This window comes from Labrus mixtus, chromosome 3, assembly GCF_963584025.1.
Source record: "Labrus mixtus chromosome 3, fLabMix1.1, whole genome shotgun sequence".
NCBI lineage: Eukaryota > Metazoa > Chordata > Actinopteri > Labriformes > Labridae > Labrus > Labrus mixtus.
The window spans coordinates 11,825,295-11,848,155 of record NC_083614.1 but is presented as its reverse complement, the minus strand read 5'-3'; the positions used below and the strand labels follow the sequence as shown (position 1 = coordinate 11,848,155).

Genomic DNA, 22,861 nt, shown 5'->3' with positions numbered 1-22,861 from the left:
GCCTGCTACAAACCTGGGGCGTGCATTACTGTCGATGAGCAGCTGTTCCCCACTAAAGCACGGTGCCGTTTTACGCAGTACATGGCCAATAAGCCAGACAAATTCGGGTTAAAGTTCTGGTTAGCTGCAGATGCTGAAACCAGATACTTTTTGAACGGCTTCCCATACCTCGGCAAAGATGAAACGAGACCGGCTCATTAATGTCTGGGGGAGAGTGTGGTGATGAAGCTGGTGGAGCCATACGTGGGAAAGGGCAGGAATATAACTACAGACAATTTTTTCACGTCCCTCACCCTGGCCAAAAAACTGCTCCAGAAAAACACCAGCCTGGTCGGCAGGGTCAACAAGGCCAGACGAGAGCTGCCGCCTTCAGTACAGGAGCAGAGAGGGGAGCTGTTTGCCACGAAGGTGCTCAGGCATGAGCGGGCAACCCTAACGGTTTACCAGGGGAAACAAAAAAAAATGTTGCACTTCTTAGCACCATGCACCCTACTGTCTCCATTGGGAGTGATAAAAAGAAAAAGCCAGAGACTGTCACTTTCTATAACGTCACGAAGGTAAGCTATTTTATCATTTTAATTTATCATTTCATCAGGCTACTTTATTATTATAATAATTATTATTATCATTACAAACATACTCAATTTCCGATCATTACCATCAGGTCGGGGTTGATGTGCTGGACCAGATGTACGGTGGCCCTGAAGTGCAAAACACAACAACAAATAAGAAAACACAAACACAAATCAAAAAACACAAACACAAATTACAAAACACAAACACAAATAAGAAAACACAAACACAAATCAAAAAACACAAACACAAATCAAAAAACACAAATTACAAAACACAAACACAAATAAGAAAACACAACCACAAATCAAAAAACACAACCACAAATCAAAAAACACAACCACAAATCAAAAAACACAACGACATTAACTCAAACCGGAAAAGGTAGGTACCTGCAGTCGACAAGGATCGTCGCTGATTGGACGAACGCAATGTCCGTCTTTTTAACCGAAAGCACGCTGCTTCCGCGAGTTGATTTGAAAACATGAGCGAAACAGGAGAGTCAGACTTGGTCTCTACTCTCAGAGAATATTTTGATGCAGGCCATACATATGAGGTGATATTGGATATGCTGTCGACCTTTCACAACATTCATATTAGTATCCGTACGCTAAAGACACATTTAAAAGAAGCATGTTTGTACAGACGACGGAACTATTCTCCACTAGCCGAGGTGAGACGAGCCATTCAGACTGAGCTGCAGGGGCCCGGGCAACTCTTCGGCTATCGGACTATGTGGCAAGTTCTTCACCAAAAACAAACTACATGTGAAACGAGAAGTAGTAATGCGCTTGTTGAAACAACTAAATCCACATGGGACGGCTTTGAGAACACGCCGGAGGTTTACAAGACGCACGTATCATTCCATGGGTCCGAACTACATATGGCATGCAGATGGCTATGACAAACGGAAACCCTTTGGATTGGCCCTCTCAGGATGTATAGATGGCTTTTTCGAGAAGAATAATGTGGCTTGTTTGTGGAGCTACTAACAACAACCCATCTGTCATCGCGCACAACTATATTAATTGTGCAAAAAGTGTTGGTGTGAGCCCAATGAGATTAAGAACTGACCTCGGAACAGAAAATGGGACAATGGCTGCAATACAATGTGCCCTCCGCCATGCACATATGGACTACTATGGAGGCTCGTCAAGCCACAGTTACGGCTCATCAACAGGGAATCAGCGTATCGAGTCAGGGTGGTCCTTTTTCAGAAGAGGAAGGTATGTAACTATGTATTGCCTAGTGATCAGATCAATTATTCAATATTCACTATTATGAATTATTGTTTTCAGACCACTCTTTAAAATGCTGATAACATTCCTCATCTCAGCCCTCTAGATTATTTAATCAATTAAACATTTCTCCTCGTGTATAAAAAAACAACAACAACTTTGCATTTAATGTATTCCTAGGTCTCAGTTTTGGATGGACCTGTTTGGAGACCTAAGAGACTCTGGACACTTCAACGGTTGCCATGAACACCAGTGCTTACTGAGATTCTGCTTCAGTAATGTTCTGCAGAAAGACCTGGATGAATGTACGGACCTCTGGAACAAGCACAGGATTCGACCATCCAGACTTGCCTCATGTCCTGGAGGGATTCCAAAACAAACTCTTTTTGTTGCCTCACAGGTAATCCACATCAACTCAGAGTTAAATGATCATAAACTGAATATTGTATTATAACAAATTGCACTGCACTCGTTATGGTAACTATATTTGGATTATTGTATATTTTTGTAAATTATAGTATTTAATATAATTTATAGGCTAGTTGTCCTGCCTTTGTTTACTTTCACATTTCTGTAGATCAACACATCTTATTAACAATGGCCATTTCAAAGTACATTTCTAATATCTGGTTAAAAAACCTTTCATAATTCTATAATTGTCTGAATTTGCAGGTTTGGTTCAAGGGACTGTGGATTTGCTGTTGAAGACAGGGAACTAAATGTGTTTCCGGAGGCCAGGCAAACAATTGATTTATGCGGTGACCCAGACATTCAGGTTTATCTACAACAGGCTGTGGAACAAAATGGATTACAGCAGCCACAAGATTGGAAGTCAGCCTCAGAACTGTACATTACTCTAAAGGAAATAGCTGGGCTATAGATATGGACTCTATTGAAGCCCTTACCACATATATGTGGAAAAAATGTTTCTGCTTTAGCAGGAGATGGCTTTAGGGCCATGCATTGCTGATTGGACTGTAAGTGCTTATATTTTGGGAACTACTGAGTCTTAATTGTGAACTGACATATAAGTGGCATAAAGGGTTTTAATTGTTAATAAAAGGACGATCTACCAAAATTCTCAAATGTGGTCCTTTCAATTTTCAGGTTTGGTAACTGGAATTCTTGCAAGCACAAAATATTTTAGTCTGTGTGAACTGATATCACTATTTACACTACATGTAGAACATCTAGTAGACAGTTTCCTTGTATAGTATGTCATGTTAACAGCATATACTGTATTAATGCTACAGAAGTCACAAGCTAAATAATTCACAACAAATTACACAATTGACATCTGTACACACCAGTATTTTACCATCATAACGGTATTTGTTTTATTTATTGAAAATCAACATATGTTGCCGGAATTTCCAGGGAACTTTGGCCACTATGAGCATCTTATATTGTGATGAATAATAAAGAAAAGCATAATAGGTCCCCTTTGAACAAACTAGGCAAAAATGAAAATGAAGCTCAAGCTGATGTTTAAAAACATCCAAATCCGGGTGCATTCTGTATGCCAAAGTCCATGTTGGTCATGAAGACATTGTATGACTCCAAGAGCAGAAGCTTTAGTGTATTTGCACAGGTGTTTGCCATTGGGAACGGTGAATCCGTTAAAAACTGGATGCATGGTGGAGGTTCTATTCCCGCAGGTGGAAGTGATGTTAATCCTGTTGCAAACATCAACACCTCCTGGAGGGACACAGATGTCACTTTCTCTGAAAGGAGAAAATCAACATTGTGTTGCATTTCTTTTGACTCTGCATTAACTTAAAATACATTAAGTGAAGCATTTGTCTCATATTTTAGAGTTAAAGACAAATACAAGATTTACAAACAATACTACATTATTTACAAATATCTTACAAAACAGACAAACCTTCACAATCGAGAAGATAGTCTGCCCAAAATCCAAGTGTTTGGCTTCTTTCTGCCGCCTGTTGCTTCCTGCTGGACTGAGGTCTGGTCTGAACATGCTTTCCATGTCTGCAGCAGTCAGGGTCTTGGCAGAGTGGTACAGGACAGGGGCCAGCACACTAGAATGCTGCTGCAATGCATCCAGAAACTGCAGACTTGCAAGTCCATCTTTGAATCTATCAAGAACAATGATTGTGTAACGAATAATTTATCAGTTCATACAGAAGAAATTAACTATCAACTGTTAACACTTTTAGCACAATGTATGCTCCTACAGACAAGGTACCTATGCCTCTTCTTTGGACATGTTTGTTATAACAAGAAACAAACTCAATTAAAGATAAGCAGGGTGGTATTAGAGTAAGTTGGTTAACCTGAGCATAAACCTGAATTCTGAGTTGATGAACCCTGATGAGAAACTGAGTTTTTGGCTCCAGATCAGCTGATCGCTGTCAGTTACATCAACTCTAGTAATGTTAATTCTGGGTAAACATTGTTCATAATTTAAAATAAAACATTGGAGCTCAGATAGTATGTTGCCCACACAGACTGTATTGCATCATGGAAAAAGGTAAATAAAAGACAGATTGTGCATTTGAATCCAGTGGACTTCAAGATATTAATGCATGTGCGCAGATGGTGCACAAGATTAAAAATATTAAATCTATTAAATAATAATATTAAAATTTGTAGTCTATTTGTGTAGTGATGTTACTCAATCCTGCTGCTTCAGAAATATCTGATGTCAATGTCACACAATCCTGTCTGTAGCAGCTGCGATGAACATTTGACAAATTACGCTGAATTAATGGGCTGAAAAATGTTTGATTAGTTGTTAAACACAAAATTAGGCCATTATTTAAAAAATAATGGCAAAAAAGGAGTCTTAACAAATATCACCGTTGAATGGCACTGTGGTTTCTGTCTATAATGAACCATTTAAGGTACTCCTCCACAAGTGTGTGCTTCTCCGAAGTTTTCACAAGTCGGAAACATCCAGCAGTTTGGAACATGGTGCTGTTTTGCAAAATTAGATTTTGCAGAGATTCCTCTGATTCTGCGTTCTGGACCTATTAAAAAAATACTTTAATGTTAAAACCAACCTATTCGTTTGAATACTTAACTACTTCATGAATACAAATACTTTCCCACCACTCTGCAAACTGGGATCAAATTATTTTTTTTACTTTGCCTCTTGTCAACAGTGGAAAGAAGAAGTTGATATATGTCCCTTTAAAAAAGTACAACTTCTGGTCTGTTTATTTGAGTATATCTTACTCTGAATCACTAAAATAATCTACATGTGTCCTCTTACTGAATCCATTCCTTGAGTCAAGGTCATTTCCTACCTGACGCAGAACTTTCCCTAACTCCTCATCTGTTATATCTTCCACAGTGGCGCTGAAACTTGACTTCCTTACAATGTGGTTCACAAGGTCCTTTGAGAGGAAATGTGGTGCTGGTCCCCCGTGTACAATTGACACAGCAATTATCTTTCCAGCTAAAAAATACTCATCTTCCCTGACAGCTGATATGCAGAGTACAGAAGTATCATGGTTAATTAACATCCACATCTGTTTATATTAAACAAAAATAACTTCTCTTTTGAAATATATAGAAAAACAAATATTGCAATAACTACCTTGGGGAAAAAAACCTACCTGTCGAATTGTACACAAGGTAACAGCTTTCTGAAGGGCCATTGAAGATAGGACGATGCTTCAGATGATTCATGAGAAGCGTGAGGAATTCTCGTGTCGGGCCACCTGTATCTAACCCTTCTTCAAAGGAGCCGGCATCATCAGTAAACTTAACAAACATGTCATTGTTTACTGAGTATGTGCCACGACGAAATCCTCTGACAGCTCCATCCCATACATTACATCTCGATACATTGAACCTGCTGACACTCTTGTGGTCAATGGCAAGCGCCAAATTTGCAATAATTTCAGCAGCCTGTACACTTGCCTAGAAAAAAAGTGGAAAAGTCCCTTGTCATTAAAAAAGAAGAGTAAGTCAAAATGGCGTTTCACATGATATAGTGATTTTTTTTTTGTTTATAGTGACTACTCAGTCTCTGTACAATTTACTGGTACTTCTACATAGAACTGGGTGCTGGTTATTTCTGTACTAATGCTTATATGACTTACACAGGTTCTTCTGCAGACACATCATTTCAGTCATTCGTCACACTCTTCAAACGTGTTTTGACGGTCTGATGCGCACCCACAGCATTTCGTTCAGCAAGGCTAGATCTTTACACTGTAAATCACAATCAAGTATGTTCCATGCATTAAATGAAAGTCAAAACTGTTACATTTCAATATGTACATATTCATGTTCTTGATTGTAAAGTAATTTAAGATGAAATACACATGATAAGGATGAAAAGCCTTCCATTTTATGGTTATTTAATACATTTAGTGAATGCATTAGTAAATTCACCTTTTTTATTCTCATCTATGAAACATAAATATATTTTTACTGAATGTATTTTAATATGTCATGCATTTAGTTAAAACACTTGAGTTATCATTTTCTGAGAAAGCTGGTCAATCATTTGTGCGTACACATGGTCTCAGGAAGTTCTATTTTTGTTTGCAGAGTAAGAAGAAATTCAAGTAAGAATATACTGATGAAGCTCTTGTCTGGTAAAAGTTCGTACAAATGGTTTGCGAACAGATTAGTGCATTTGTGAATGAGGCCCAATGTTGGTCCCTCCCTACAGTAAAGATACAGAGTCTTGAAGAATTGCAGGTGCATCTCAATGAATTAGAATATCATGGAAAAAATAATTTATTTCAGTAATTCAATTAAAAAAGTGACATGTATATGTGGATTAATTACACACCAAGTGAAATATTTCAAACCTGTATTTGTTTTAATCTTGATGATTATGGCTTACAGCTCAAACATCAGTATCTCAGAAAATTAGAATATTGTGAAAAAAGTTCAATATTGTAGACTCAAGGTGTCCCACTAATCAGCTAACTAACTCAAAACACCTGCAAAGGTTTTACTGAGCTTTTAAATAGTCACTCAGTCTGGTTCAGCAGGCTTCACAATCATGGGGAAGACAGCTGACTTGACAGTTGTGCAGAAGAGAGTTATTGATGCCCTCCTCAAGGAGGGAAAGACTCAAAAGGTCATTGCTAAAGAAGCTGGCTGTTCACAGAGTGTTGTATTCAAGCATATTTATATAAAGTTGAGTAGAAGGAAAAAGAGTGGTAGAAAGAGGTACACAAGCAACAGGGATAACTGCAGCTTTGAAAGGATTGTCAAGCGAAAGCCATTCAAACATTTGGGGGAGCTTCAGAAGGAGTGGACTGAGGCTGGAGTCAGTGCATCAAGAGACGTATCCAGGACATGGGCTATGACTGTTGGATTCCTCGCGTCAAGCGGCTCCTGGACCAGAAACAATGTTGGAAGCGTCTTACCCGGGCTGAGGAGAAAAATAACTGGTCTGTTGTCAGTGGTCCAAAGTTCTCTTTTCAGATGAAAATACATTTTGCAATTAATTTGGAAATCAAGGTCCCAGAGTCTGGAGGAAGAGTGGAGAGGCACAGAATCCAAGTTGCTTGAAGTCCAGTGTGAAGTTTCCACAGTCAGTGATGAATTGGGGAGCCATGTCATCTTGTGGAGTTGGTCCACTGTGTTTCATCAAGTCCAAAGTCAACACAGCTGTCTACCAAGACATTTTAGAGCACTTCATGCTTCCTTCTGCTGACAGGCTTTATGGAGATGCTGATTTCATTTTCCACAGGACTTAGCACCTGCCCACACTGTAAGCCACTGTAAGTACCAATACCTGGTTTAATGACCATGGGATTACTGGGCTTGATTGGCCAGCAAACTCGCCTGACCTGGAACATAGAAAATGTACGGGGTATTGTAAAGAGGAAGATGAGAGACACGAGACTCAACAATGCAGACCAGCTGAAGGCCGCTTTCAAAGCAACCTGGGCTTCCATAACACCTGGAGCAGCGACTCCATGCCACGCCGCATTGATTCAGTGATTAATGCAAAAGGAGCTCCAAGCAGCACCAAGTACTGAGTGTATATACAAGAACATACTTTTCAGAAGGCCGACATTTCTGTATTAGAAATCATTTTCTTACTCATCTTAGGTAATATTCTAATTTTCTGAGATACTGATTTTTGTGTTTTCATGAGCTGTACACCATAATCAGATTAAAACAAATAAAGGCTTGAAATATTTCTCTGTGTGTAATTAATCCACAACATATATACATTTCACTTTTTAAATTGAATTAATCCAATCCAATCCACTTTATTTATATAGCACAAGTTTAAACAAACACAAGGTTTCCAAAGTGCTGCACAAGAGAGTAAAATAGAGATAACAAATAAATAAAAATATATAAAAATATGCATGTGTACACATAAAACAAATACAGTCACATAAAACACATAAAATCAACACTCTACGTGGGGGTAAAAGCCAAAGAAAAGAAGTAGGTTTTAAGAAGAGTTTTAAAACGAGATAGAGAAGAGGCCTGCCTAATGTGCAGCGGCAGCCCATTCCAAAGCCTTGGAGCAGCAATAGCAAAAGCTCAGTCCCCTCTGAGCTTAAGCCTAGCTTTAGGGACTGTCAGGAGCAGCTGGTCAGCTGACCTGAGAGATCGGCTAGGCATGTAGGGGTGCAGCAATTCAGAAAGGTAAGGAGGGGCAAGTCCATTTAAGGCTTTAAAAGAAAATAAAAGAATTTTAAAATGAATCCTAAAATGGACGGGCAGCCAGTGAAGTGAAGCTAAAATAGGTGAGATGTGCTCATACTTGCTTGTGCCAGTTAAAAGACGTGCAGCAGCATTTTGAACCAGTTGAAGACGCGCAATGGAGGACCCACTAACCCCCATATACAGTGCATTACAGTAGTCCAGCCTAGTGGTCACAAAGGCGTGGATTACTGTCTCAAATTGCTGTCTCTGAAGGACTGGTTTAATTTTTGCCAGCTGCCTTAACTGGAAAAAACTAGACTTCACCACAGCTTTAATCTGGCTGTCAAATTTAAGGTCTGAGTCCACTTTTACACCCAGATTGTTCACAACTGGCTTGTGATACTGTGCCAGAGAAACCAGATCAACTTGGGGGAGGGTCACAGAAGTGCCACCAAAGACCATGACTTCTGTCTTGTTTTCATTAAAATTCAGAAAATTTAACGACATCCAAGCTTTAATGTCATGTAAACATTTTTGCAGTGGGTTAGTGGAGTACGAATCAGCCTTTTTGAGGGGGACATAGATCTGGCTGTCATCCGCATAGCAATGAAAAGAAATGCCATGTTTCCTCAGAATAGAGCCAAGTGGTAAAAGATAAAGAGAAAATAAAAGAGGGCCAAGCACAGAGCCCTGTGGTACCCCACATGAAAGAGGAGCAGTGGAGGACACAGAGTCATCAAGGCTGACACAGAAAGTCCGATGTGACAGGTAGGACCTGAACCACTCTAGTGCTGTGCCACTGATGCCCACCCACTGCTCCAAACGAGCAATCAATATATCATGGTCCACTGTATCGAATGCTGCAGTCAAATCTAAAAGTACAAGGACAACACAGTGACCAGAGTCAGTAGCTAAAAAGATGTCATTAAAAACTCTTAAAAGTGCTGATTCTGTGCTGTGCAAAGTTTTAAAACCTGATTGGAAAATCTCTAGAACATTTTCTGTAATAAACTAACTTTTCCACAATATTCTAATTTATTGAGATGCACCTGCAATATTCTAATTTATTGAGATGCACCTGCAGTGCCAAGGCACCGTTTAGCCTTAAACACTATCAACATGTACACTTTAATTGCAGCCAATCATTTTTGTACTTGTAATTTCAGAGTAAAACAGTGTAGACATTATTCCACTTTTCTCAGAAATGTGAAACAAAAGGCTTGATATGAAGTAGGGCTGTGCTCAAAAAATCGATATGGCAATTTATCGTCATGTGCTTCTTGCAAATTCATGTATCGATGCAGATATTACAGAACCGATACGGCTGCAAAGCTGTGATGACAGTTTTGAAAGACAGTTGACCTATGGTGCAGTTCACAATAAAACCACAGCTATAGCTACATGATTAAAATATTTTAATGTATTTCCTAGATTCTCAACAATAAAGATCAGCTGTTGTAGTGAATTCTGTGTAGGACGTGGTCATTATCCAAAATCAATGTGGATCACTTTATGTATCGTGGCCTCTGTATTGTGATATGCATCTCATCGTGGTGTTGTGTGAAATACCCAGCCCTAAGGAAGGGATAGTGTCTGTGATTTGTACCATCCTTGTTCATGCAGATGAAATTCAGCATGTGTGTGCTGCTTGTGTTTCCCCAAGTGTGTGTATACTCCTCACATCATCGACATGTGTGGGCATGTTTGCCAGCGCTTTGATCAAGGGGAAGGAGCTAGCTGACAGTCCAACAGAGGTTTATGCACACTGCGGCTGTCACTGTTGTCAAGGCAGCAGAACACTAAGGCAGGAGACATTTTCACACATCAACAAAAGTAAACACTGTGTGTGACAAGACTCCTACAAAGGTATGGTGATCATGAAGTTGAAAGGATGTACATATACGTGTACAAAGAGGATGTCTTTGAGTTTTCATCTCATTGAGATTTATTTCTCTGTGAGTAAAGAGGCAATCTATTATTTAACCATTATAAAAATAATTAAGAGTCACTATTGCTATCTCCTGTATGTGCAGAATTATGATGTACTTTATACATACGGCGACAGTCAAACTAAGTGTACAGACACCAGATTCAGACACATAACATTGGATTTATTTCTCATGAGTTGTTGAAAACAGCAGACAAAAGGTCAATGAATGTCGGATAAATCAGGAGGACACAGCAAAAATAATTTATAGCAACACATATCTGTTCACTGCAGCCCAGTATCCCTAGGACCGATGTCCATATTGCATAATTCTCCATCTCATTATTTACATTTGTGTTAACGTTCAGTGCCCTTGCAGCAAACAGTGTACTTTTAATATATTGAGATGAAATGCAGTGCTCTGGAGGTTGATGTGTTCACATTGACCAGAAGCTGAACTGTTGATCCGAGGCATTGGTTGTCAACGGGAAAGACTGGCAACCGCTTGGGGCCCCCATGCCGGTAAGAGGGCCCCCCCCGAGGGCTCAGGCTGACAATGTGCAAATCTGGCAATGACAGTAGGAAAAAGTGGAGTCCCATCTGACAGCACTCACTCTAGTTGCCCTGCAAAGCATCGCATGCAATATTCTTTTGAGAACCAAAGTTGGTCAGTGAAACTCACAGAAAATGTACTTCAACAGAAGCAATGTTTGAATTATATGTTGGAGTTGTGTCGCTGGTGGAGAGTGGAGGCTTCAGTACGAAGGAGGTCTGGCCAAACAGCAGTTTGTTTTGGTTTCATGCTGGTGATCAGGGGCGACATCTACTGGATCAGAACATAATAAAACACAACATAATGACAGGACTTTCTTTGTGAACATTTTTCCAGGTAGAGTTCTTTTAAGGACTCACAGTAATCTTAACTTTTGTTTCTATTTCCAGCCGTATGTCTTTCCACTGATATGAATCAAAAGGAGAGGTGAATAATTAATCCAAGGCACTATACCTAATGTTTACATATATTTTAATGAAACATGACTACAAAACAAATATTATTTTCAACTCTAAAATTGAATCAATCTTTTTACGTGTCCCTTAAATTATAAACTATTAAGCATGTTTGGGGAACATGCTCTTACAGGGTTTTCTGTAAACATTTTAAGAAGGTTATAAGACGACATTTTTAGAATGGTTTGTCTGTTAACATTATCCTAAAACATTCTAGGAACAAAGCAAAAAACTGAGCTGAAAATGTTTTATGTACATTGGGGCATGATGTTCTAACAATGTTGTCCCTTTATATCATGTGTAGTTCAACAGAATGACAACATCAACAAAAGAGCAAAGAACAACATACTAAGGAACACAATGCAGCCATTTAATTACGTGTACAGAGATCATAGTGGTCGCATGCAGACACTCTATGCAGCAGTCACAGGATATAAACAGAATTCTCTTCATATTAGCTCGAGGTGAATTCTCCGGAGAATATCCTGCTGCGTTCTCACATCAGCTCACTCTGGCTTGCTGCGGAAAAAATACTAGGGGTTTGGCAGGAGAAACTCCGGGTGAAAAACTGGGCTGTTTGCGTTCACACATACAGCTCCTCCTGGAAGTATCAGGAGTTTTTCCAAGAGATTTCTGCAAGTGTGAAAAGCGGCATTAGTGAACTTCCAGTGTGAATTTCACAGCTGTGACATTTTTTGGTACTGATTAATCTTAGTTTTAATGGTTCAGCTGTCCAATAGTATTTGATGCTAGAGGATCCTGCAGGAAGTTGTAAAGTTCCTCTGCTGTTTGCAAGTCAGTGCCTCTTTTGACTGATGAATCCCCAATACACTTCACAGCCCCACCCACTCCATCAGGAGCTCCTTTCTCAAGGAAGTTCCAAGTGACCTTCATGAGTCACTCAGAAAAAGTCACAGCGCTGAGTAGAAAACAGTGTTTCTTGTTCCTGCATTGGGTCACTGGTCCATCACTATAAACTGATATGTAGAGTAGGAGCTGGTGTGATACATTTGCTCATGACATCCCTCAATAGAGGGTCCATGTGAGCTCATTCAGCACGTTCATCATGGCGGGGAGAGGCAGAGAGAGTGGAGTAGGAGAAGGATGATGAGGCTGTATACACCACACAGGCGTGTATTGTAACCTGCTTGCAGCTGCCACCGAAGTGGAGTGCTTGAATTTCACTGCTGAGCTTACAGCCATAATTTAAAGTGTGTGTGCATGAAAACTGCCTTTCACATCTTTCGGCAAGGTAATTTGGCCCTTCATCAGGATTTACTTGTGCTCCATGGCGAGACACTTTTTCCTTGCTTGAAAGTGGAATTTAATGTTAAGAAAAAAGGCGAAACTATATTGTATTAATTATGGGAAATCAAACACTTATAGGAGATCTATTATACTCCCTTTCACCATGTGGTCTAGTCTAGCGTTGCGAGATGTGTAGCTCTAAAACCTTATTTATCTAATACTGGCGTCAGTAAAATCCTTCATTTAAACATCGGCCTGAAACGGTTGATTTCAGCTGCTGTCTCTTTAAGGTCCCCTTAGTTAGCTGCCGGGGTTGGTGTGTCCTACAAATTTGCTCCATGCTTTGCTCTGATATGTAGGCATAACGTGACGTCAGGTTCGGGCTATGCCTTGCGGAGTTCTTGTAACGTCTCGTTCTCAGCAGAAGGAAACCACATCCGAGGATTACACCAAACACTTTGCAGTGGTTTAGTATGGACATCCAACAACATTATCTGTATGTATTTAAATATGGTTTATACATCTCCTTTAATGAATTGTACTTTACAGTTGTAATATTTAGTCTTTTGATTCTCCTTTGAATTATGGGAGTTGTGAGTCTTTAAACCTTTTTTTCCCCATGTTTAACAGTAGCTGTCACTGTTCACCCATTTCATTCTGATACATTATGATGTAAACACATATTACAGTATATATTTGCAAATTAGAAAGTTTAGTTCATACAAATGTGTTAAATCTTCTTGGGATGTTTACGTCTATATATTTATGTTCCAGATCCCAGTCTTGTTGAATATCAAAGCGTATCATTTGGCCGGGCTTGTAAGTAAAGCTCAGTATACTTTGGTCTTTGGAAAAACGTCTCAAAATGATAAGTGTCATGAACTGTGAAAAAACAGGGAGGAGGACCCAAGGGTAGCACTAAACTAAAAATAATTATTAAACAAAAACACAAAAGGCAGAATAAAAACATACTCACTACAAAAAAGGGAAAACAAGGAGCCACTAGGAAACACGAAATCCAACAAACAACATCCGCCATAGACCGACAAACTACAACGAACTGACAACAAGAGGGAAGGAACACTGAGACTTAATAGACACACGGGTAAGTCAAACGACACAGGTGAACACAATGAGGGCAATCAGGACAGGAATTAAAGCCTGCCACACACTTAACGATTTTGAATATGTGAGAGAGAGCCCACACATGACAACAATCATGACAGATTAACAGTTCACAGTACACAAAATTGCCATCTTATCTCATAGATCAACCAAATTAGAATAGTCAACTCTCTTGCAGAATGTAATTTTTAAGTGTCTTTTCCTTCTCTATTGCTACCAATACATACCTCTGTAAATTAAGTGATCTGCTATGTATTTTATTTTTAAAAAAAAGAATAAAGAAAAAGAAACGATGCACTGGAACGTCGCATCGGTCGCATCTCACTCATCAAACTATTTTAATTAATTATTGAACCTCACAGAACTGACATTCAACTTTGAATTGGACCCATCAGGAACAGTGAACACACACAAACCTGGAACAGAGGGCAATCACAGCAAGATTCTGCTGCATCAGGGGATCAAACCATGACCCTTTGGTACCAAGCCTGCTTCTACAATGTTTAGGCCATGTCAGCCCAAACATTTTGTGTATGTTATATACTATAGCCAGTGGCAGGTATATGAATTAATTAATTAGTTAATTTATTAATCTTTTATTTTCGTGTCTGGCCTCAAATGGCCCATCCCTTATTGAATTATTCAGACGCATTTAAAGAAAACACTTCTAATGCCATCACAGAGACAAAAAGCAAATAAATGAATTATACAAGAATAAAGTTAACAATTCAACACCAAAACACTGGTAGAACTCATTAAATACCTCATACAGAGAGAGAGAAAGGCAGTATATGTTACCCCAAACAATTTAAACACCCAGTCCCCTAAAATTTTAAAAATCAAAAGTTAAAAGGCAATTTCATTCAAACTTATTTTACATTACACTTGGGTCAAAAACCACATTTGATCAAACATTTCAATCAGTTATATTAAACAACAATAAACATACAAACCAGTAGTATACATACATAGCACATTCACATTTTGAAGAATTTCATGATGGCCCTAACTGAAGATTCTCCTTTGGCTCCCTGGAGTTTTTCCACTTTGCCCCACTGTAAAACAGACAGAAAGACAACCTGAAGTTTAAGTGTCACATTGTTTATGTTAAGTGTTATTACAATGGGACATTGAGTCTTCAGGAATGCATACATTCTCAGAATGCTTGGTATAATGATGGTATCATTCTAGAAAAAATAATCAACATACTGTTTTTGTAACTAATACATGCATATTTTGTCTGTATGAGAAATAATCATTAAGCATCTTATTTTTGAAGATGGCACTAAGACCACAACATCTGCCTTTTATACAAAAATATATATGACACCAGGCTGCTATTAAGAGGTAAATAATTCAAACCGAGTAAATGTTTTACTTTCAAAGTAATGTAATGTTGTTGTGATACTGATACCCAAAATAGAGTAGAAAACAGAAATACTTAACTGGGCATTACATTTTTTTTTTTTACAGAATACAAACCCAATACAGTACACTGCCAAAACATTATTTGACTGCTGTGTGACTTGTTTGGCGATCTGACTCAAGCTTTGAAGTACAAGAAACACTTGTATTTTTCTAATATCTATATCTCCAGCACAATCATGTACAGTAATGTCAACTTGAGATGACATACACACCATCCAGAGCAAGGCTTCCACTGCACCAACATCTCGGCACGGCCCTAAGCAAAGATAGACAAATAGCAAACTGAGTCAAACTTTATGTCAACAAATGGCAATACAAGTAAGCTATAAAATATGCTGGACTGTAAGTACTGCTTAAAGTCCAAGTAAAATCAAATACTAAAATGATAGTAGTAGTAGTAGTAGTTAGTAGAAGCTTAGAACCATTCATGAGAAGCATTATAAAACTGACATTACAACATTGACAATTTGGACCAAATATGTACATTTTGCAAACTACAAATTTGTTGCCAAGCCTTAAATTTTTAATATAGCAATACATTTGACAAAGTCAATCTTTCCTAATTAAACTTGATCGTTGAATATTTAATTATGAAGCTTTAAAGTAATACATAAACCCTATGTTAATAAATTGTTCAGACATTGAAATCACATCATTGTTATGATCTTTTTTTTTATTATTCAATCAGTAATTTTATATACCTCCCTGGTTCTTTCCCTCAGTATTTTTTTGTAGGGGAAAATGCTTGACCCTTGATGGATGGGACACTCTGAAATGAAAAGATGAAAGATGATCAAAGTAAATGCTAATTGTAGACAACTGAACTAGACAGTACACATGCTGCTGCTGCTGCTGTGATTATTTCTCCTGTAGAGTCTCGTAACCAATAGGTCCCTCCCTAACTGAAACAATATTTGTGTAAAACTATGATATTGATAATACTGGCCATGTTCCATATTGTCAGCCACACAAATACTACATACCCCAAAATGCACCGCAACGTCCTGTAGTGATAACGTTGCAAAAAGACTGCATGCCCCAAAGGAGACAATTATGACAGTTATTATCTTGCCAGCTTGTGAGCAAGCCAGCTTGAAGAAATTTCAAAACATAAAGTAGAAAATATGTTTTTAAGAGGCGGCAGATTGATTTTTGAAGCCACAAGTCATTCTGCGAGTGTTTTGATGCTTGACTTTTGAAATCCTTTTGACTTTATTCACTATATCGGTGGTTCTCAAACTATGGTACGTGTACCACCGGTGGTACGCAAAGAAATGTCCACAATATTTTTAAAAAAAAACCTTCAGCATAAAACGTCAATTTTTTTTTTTTTTTCGGTCATACTCTTATCTTATCTGTCTTGTATCTATTGGGTTGTATTAATATCAAATGTGTTTTCCCCTCTAAATTAATCTATCTTTTGCAACAAACAACTTTAATCTGCTCAATTTATGCTCGCGCGCAGACATAAACAACAACAGGAGTACGCCTCACGTTTTGAAAAGTTCCACTCGATATATATAGTTCAGCACACAATCGGCAGCAAGCAGCTGTACATTTACATTTTTAAAACGGAGCCAGGAGAAGCTTCAGTTTTGATGCAGCGGAACTTATCGCTCCCCCTCCCTCTATCTCTCTCTCTTGCTCTGAAGCTGATGTGATTCTGCTCTCTTTTGCTGTCTTAACAGTCCGCAGGAGTGATTTTTTTTGCTATGTTGAACGCAGAGACTTATAATAAAGCGGCTGTGGTTGCACGGAGCCTGCGGAGTGCGCGCCTGCACTCTCTTGCGCGCTCTCTCTCTCCCCCGCTCCCTCTCGCTCTCTCAGGCACGCAGCAATTTTATGAATAAATGAAAAATTAAATAAGAACAGGTCGGAAATATACTTGGGCCCAGGTATCGTCTTTGTGTGGGAAACACTGGAGACTAAATATTCTCAAACAGGTTGTTGGTATAAAGTTGTCATTTTTATTGTGCTGCACTTTTTTTGATTTGGGCAAATGTGTTGTGTGGAGTTAAAGTGCCAGTTCTAGTGCTAGCCCTTAGTAGGCCTACAGTGTGGCTGCCAACAGTCAATAATAAATGATATTCTTTTTATGAATATATTTGCCTCCTGCGTAAAATGCGTGTTGAAATAGGCCTACAGTGTATTTTAACATCTATCATAATGGTGGTACTTGAAGAGCCAAATATTTTCGGAGGTGGTACGCAGTCTAAAAAGTTTGAGAACCACTGCTGTATATTACAGGTTTATCATAAAAATACCTTAAAAACTGCCAAATATAAATAGACTTGAGCTTTTGAGAACCAACAGAAAACACAGCCTTTCAAGTGACTGAGTTTGATGCCCATCGTCTGACTTGTACTGCTGTGGCCTTATATCATACTTAGAGTTATTTTGAAACATGATGAAAGCTTTAATTTTTTTTTCAGTGACACTGCAGTCCTATTACAAAGGGATATATCATGGCAAGTATGAACATGTGAAATAATCACAGCAACAAAAAACCTTTACAATATGGAAATATGTGTATTCGATTTAGAATTTTTTTTTCAAAAAACAATGAGACAGGTCATGTTCCATCAACTGAGGGAATGCTGGAATTGAAATTCTCTAAAAGTAATTCTGATGTTTTGGAGTAGGATCAAACGCAGTTTTGATTCATCTGGTGAAAGAGAATAACAGATGAACCCACACATACCACCAGTGTCAGCTTTCCCTCTTATTCGTATGGGAGATCCCGGGTCAGGAGTGCCCAGACCAGTGGAGACAGGAGCAGGTTTAGAATGACAGGCCAAGGAGATGGGCACAAGAGGAGCAGGGGAGTTGGAAACTGGAGGAGAAGTGGGAACAGGAGTGAGTAGAAGAGTGAATACGGTGTCAGACTCTTGGGCAGTTCTAAAACAACTGACACAGCTGATGATTCCACAAAGACACCATGGTCTAATAATGGAGCCTCTGTCTGTGTGGCTGAGAGATCCTCACTTGGTGCAGGAGTCGCCTCCATCCTCGATTCTGCATCAACTGCCATTGTCACTTTTGGAGAAAAAAAGAAGTTGCACCTTGACTTAAGCAGTTGAAAACAACCCATAAGCAGTTGTGAAAATAAATTCAAGATAAGAAATACATGATGATGTGAAACTAAAGAACAAATCTTCTCCACTGTATACAGTTTATACAATGACCTTATAATAGTGTAATGGAGAAAAAAACTTGATGAAACTGACTAATTTGAGTAATAAAAGTCTTAATATTAAACTACATAGCTTTAATGTTTGTTTTGTTTTCACAAACGACACATTAAAAGATATTTCAGTAGTTATAATCCTTATTCATTGCAGCAGTCCAATTCTTTCAAAACTTAGCAACAACAACATTAGAATTTTAAGTGAAATATGCCAACATGAATATGAAGAAGAAGAAATGGTGAAGAGTGTGATATAAAAATGAAAGAGTCAGGAAAGTGTTGGTCTGTTTTGACGTCTGTTTAGTTTAAGATCAGAAAGACTTTACAGAATTCAAAACGGCCTCTCAGGATCTGTATCTGCATGCTAGGTACTTTCCACTTGCACAAAGTAGTTGTCAATGGGGAATTAATGCCATATGCCTTGAGAACAGCTGTGGGAAGTTATATTATCATTGTCATAAATTGTCAAAAAAAATTGTTGCAGCAAGTTCAATGTACTATTCTTACTTTTAACTCTCATCGTACAATACAAGTACTTTGCTCTGTCAACAATAATTAATCATTCAAATTAATCTTGGATGAAAATTAAGCAGGCACATTTGTATACATTACCAGGAAGAAGGCTTTCATAGATTCTCTTTATAGTGCAGAGGGAATCTTTGGCTTCCTCTGTTTCTGATGGCCATGAACAGAGACAGTCAGCTTGAAAGCCAGTGGTTGTTTTTCGGGCAATAAGGAGAACTGGATGGCGCCCCAAAAGTTCCCACTTATGGAGCTGAAACAAAATTGACACTTAATAAAAAGACTGATTTCATATAGGTTTGAATACGACCTCCGCCCCTTACTGCATGTCTTCCTCAACTGTCTCCTCCCAACCCTTCCTGTCTCTATTCAGCTGTCCTATCCAATAAAGGCAAAATTCGACAAAAAATGATGTTATACTAATACAGGATTCACAAATTATTTTATCTAATAAGCAATCAACGTACTACTTAAAATCATGTAGCATCAATACCCATAAATTAAATGTTATAATTAACATTAACTACCTGTGCAGTAAACTGGCAGTGATCTGTAACTCACGCATCAATGAAATTGAGAATTTCTTATTGTATTGCAAAGTGAAACAAGGATGAATGCTAAAAAAAAGGCAATGACATAACAGCAACAGAGCAATATTTTAATAGTAAACATCAGGGATTATTAATCAATTCATCTTCCTTTTTTGTGACAACAGTCTGACAATAAAAAAAAAAACCTACCAGTAAATGAGTGGCATCATGCAGTTTGTTGAAACATTTAAATGATTAGAATGATGCACGCTGTGTTATCAGGGTATGAATGTTTTATTTTTAATCCATAAATAGATAGATAGATTAACGAATAAACAATAAATGCTTGTTATGCAATTAACCTGTTGAGAAGAACTCTTGATTAAGTCATCATGAAAGCATTCCCCCACAATTTATGTAAAAAAAATAGTGAGTATACAGAGATGTTAAAATTTATAAAATGACTGTCTGTAAAGGACACCTGTCAATATCTTGCCCATCAAGTTGCTGATGCTGCAGCATATCAGAATCAATAACACGATCAAAAAATAAATAATTACAACTCGTACGAAACATGTAGGCGCCATGTTCGGTACAAAAATATAGGCCTACGTGTCGAATAATGTGAAGAGGTCGTTACCCGACAGAGAGTAACAGAAGTTATTGGGTCACAGAGTTTTGTTCATCACCTGTATTGTCAGCCCACACACCCTTTGTCTCTTATTCTTGGCGTTGCACCTGTGCATTTCACAAAGTCAGCTAACAGTCATAGCTTTTTGGCTAACCATAACTGTAGTCTAAACGATGCCATAGACACTGTTATTTACTCTATGCTAATATACTGTACTCACTCACTTGGAACACCTGCCCTGTAACAAACATATATCTCTTTCGATTATCTACGGTCTTAACTCCGATAAAAAAATGTATATATTAATGTTACACGTGCTTAATGAGTCCACGCTGGCTAACTTTTTTCCAAAGACTGCTTAAGGCTAAATAAGTCTTTCTAATGTTTTTTCTCGTTAAACAAACTACGAGTAGTATTCTTTATTACTACTGTACATGACGGCAAAAAACACAAACGAAACCCACACACCACATATCTGCCTTCAAATTATTCTATCGATTTTTAGATGTTTAATGACCACTTACCTTGATAAACACAGCAGGTATGACCAGATGATAATTCAGGACTGCGCATGGCGGCCGGGCAGCGACGATTTACTGGCATTTCTCCGTTCGCCGGTAGGGGAGCTAATTAAGTAAACGCTCCTGTAGGTCGTATTTTAGGGATGGCACAAACGACCTTTACAGTCATTTAGGTTGGAGGACTTGTTGGTTATGTCAGTGAACATAGATCATCTTCGTCCTCACCCGGGCCTTTCTCCACAGGCTGGTACATTTTAAACACCTTTACAATGTTGGAGCCATTATCTGTTACAGTGGCCGTCACCTTGTTTGAAAGTCCCTAAAATGAATCTATCTGTTTGATCCGCGCGCTAACATTACACGTGTATGTGTGCCCCCCCTGGATCCGTTTGCATGCCACAGCAGCTTTCTCGTGGGGCAAAGTCGACCCGTTGATTCAATGAACTGTCATTTTTTTTATGGCTTTTATGGTAAGCAGTCCAGTAGGCAGTTGTAGAAACAGTCCATCTCTTTAAATGTGACCCAATCTGAACTCGCAACGTTCTAATTTGAGATACGGCCAATTACATTCATAGACATTGAAAATATGGATTTTTTTTTTTTAATCTTGAATGACAGAAAAGGTATTCAAAAATCATCTTCCAAAGTTTCATATTCCAGACAATTATGTAAAGGTTCTTACATTGAGTTTTAAGTTGACTTACAACTTTCAAATCTTACAAAAAAAGATAAACACTGATTTATCTTTATGGCTCCCCTCGTCTGAACCGAGGCTTTCCCTATGTTCCAGGTATCCCCTGAAACGTCATGATCTCTGCTGTCCAAATATGGTGTTAAATATCTTATGAAACCAATTAAAACGTTTAAAACATGTACACAAATGCTCATAATTGGCCAGTCAGAAGCCTTTTCCCAGGTTAACTGGTCCAGCTATCTGCCTGTCAGATTAGCAGTGCTCTGTTTGATGCTAGCTAGATTAACTTTTAAAAGTGCTCAGAAAGTTTACCTAAAGTTAGTGATTTGTGTCAATTCCATCGTATCATTGTAGATAAAGATATCGCATCTAAAATGTATTATGCTCCACCTCAAACGATCCTAGGCTTTTCAAATGATGTTGAGCAGCGCGAGCTTTACTCCATCAAATGTGTGCGAGTGTTTGTGTGTGCATGTGTGTGTGAGTAACAGTTGGTCATCAATGTAATTCACTGCTGTGCCTTGTGCGTAATTGCGCACAGCAGACGTAGGCCAGACGATAGGTCAGATGCGCATGCAGAAACATATTAAATAAGAGCTTTAATTTTCATCAACTCTCAGCAATGGCAGATCTGGCTCTATTAGAGGACCTCGATGCGCCCCTAAGACAGGAGAGGGTTTTTCGCGACCACAGAGATTTATTTATGGAAAGCGATGACTGAGTCGCTTTCGACTGCCAAGTCATCTCCTTATGGAGTTGTGCCAAACTCTGGAGCCCCATTTTAGGCGGGACACCTGGTGCTCCAATGCCGTACCTGTGCCAGTGCAGGTGCTCTCCACGCTGGGGATTTTGGCCACCGAGCGGGAGATCGGGGTTAGGACTTGTATATCCCAGCAAACCATCAGCAGTACGATGCCAGCCGTGTGTGCAGCCATAAAGGCGCTTTCTGCCCAATACGTAAGATTTCCTTTCAATGATGCTCAGCAAACTGTGATTAAGAGAGGATTTTATGAGATTGCTGGGTTTCCTAATGTGATTGGTGCGATTGACTGTACCCATGTGCGTCTGAAGCCACCATCCATGAATGATTACGCACACATTAATTGCAAAAATTACCATTGGATTGACGTCCAGATAATTTGCGATGCGAAGCTCTCTTTGCTAAACGTGGTAGCCCGTTGGCCTGGGGGGGACGCGCGACTCTTTTATAATGCAGAATAGCAGTGTGGGGAAACGGCTGCAGGAGGGCACGCCGCAGGGCCAGAGCCATCTAACTGATTGGTGTCCACGGTGGAGCGCTGCATCGGGTTGCTGAAGGGGAGATGGCTCTGCCTTGGATCAGCAGGAGGAACTCTGCTGTACACACCTAGAAAAGTGTGTGACATGGTTTTGGCCTGTGGGGTTCTGCACAATATTGCGCAGACTAACCAGGTGCCATTTGATGAGCTGCAGCCAGATGAGCCCATGCAAAGAGAGCCGTGGCCAGCAGAGCCACACATGGGAGCTGTAAGAAGGAGACAGGACCTAATCCAGCGTTTCTAATATGTAAGTGAGAAATTCTTACGTTTGGCAAATAGGTTATTAGAAATAGACATCACACAATTTTCGAGCATACACTTTATTGAT

At 39.0% G+C, this 22,861-nt stretch overlaps 1 pseudogene; it reads right to left on the bottom strand.

Annotated features, from left to right (window-relative positions):
• Nucleotides 1–640: 640 nt before the first annotated feature.
• Nucleotides 641–22,170, bottom strand: LOC132971947 (G2/M phase-specific E3 ubiquitin-protein ligase-like; annotated as a pseudogene).
• Nucleotides 22,171–22,861: the final 691 nt, after the last annotated feature.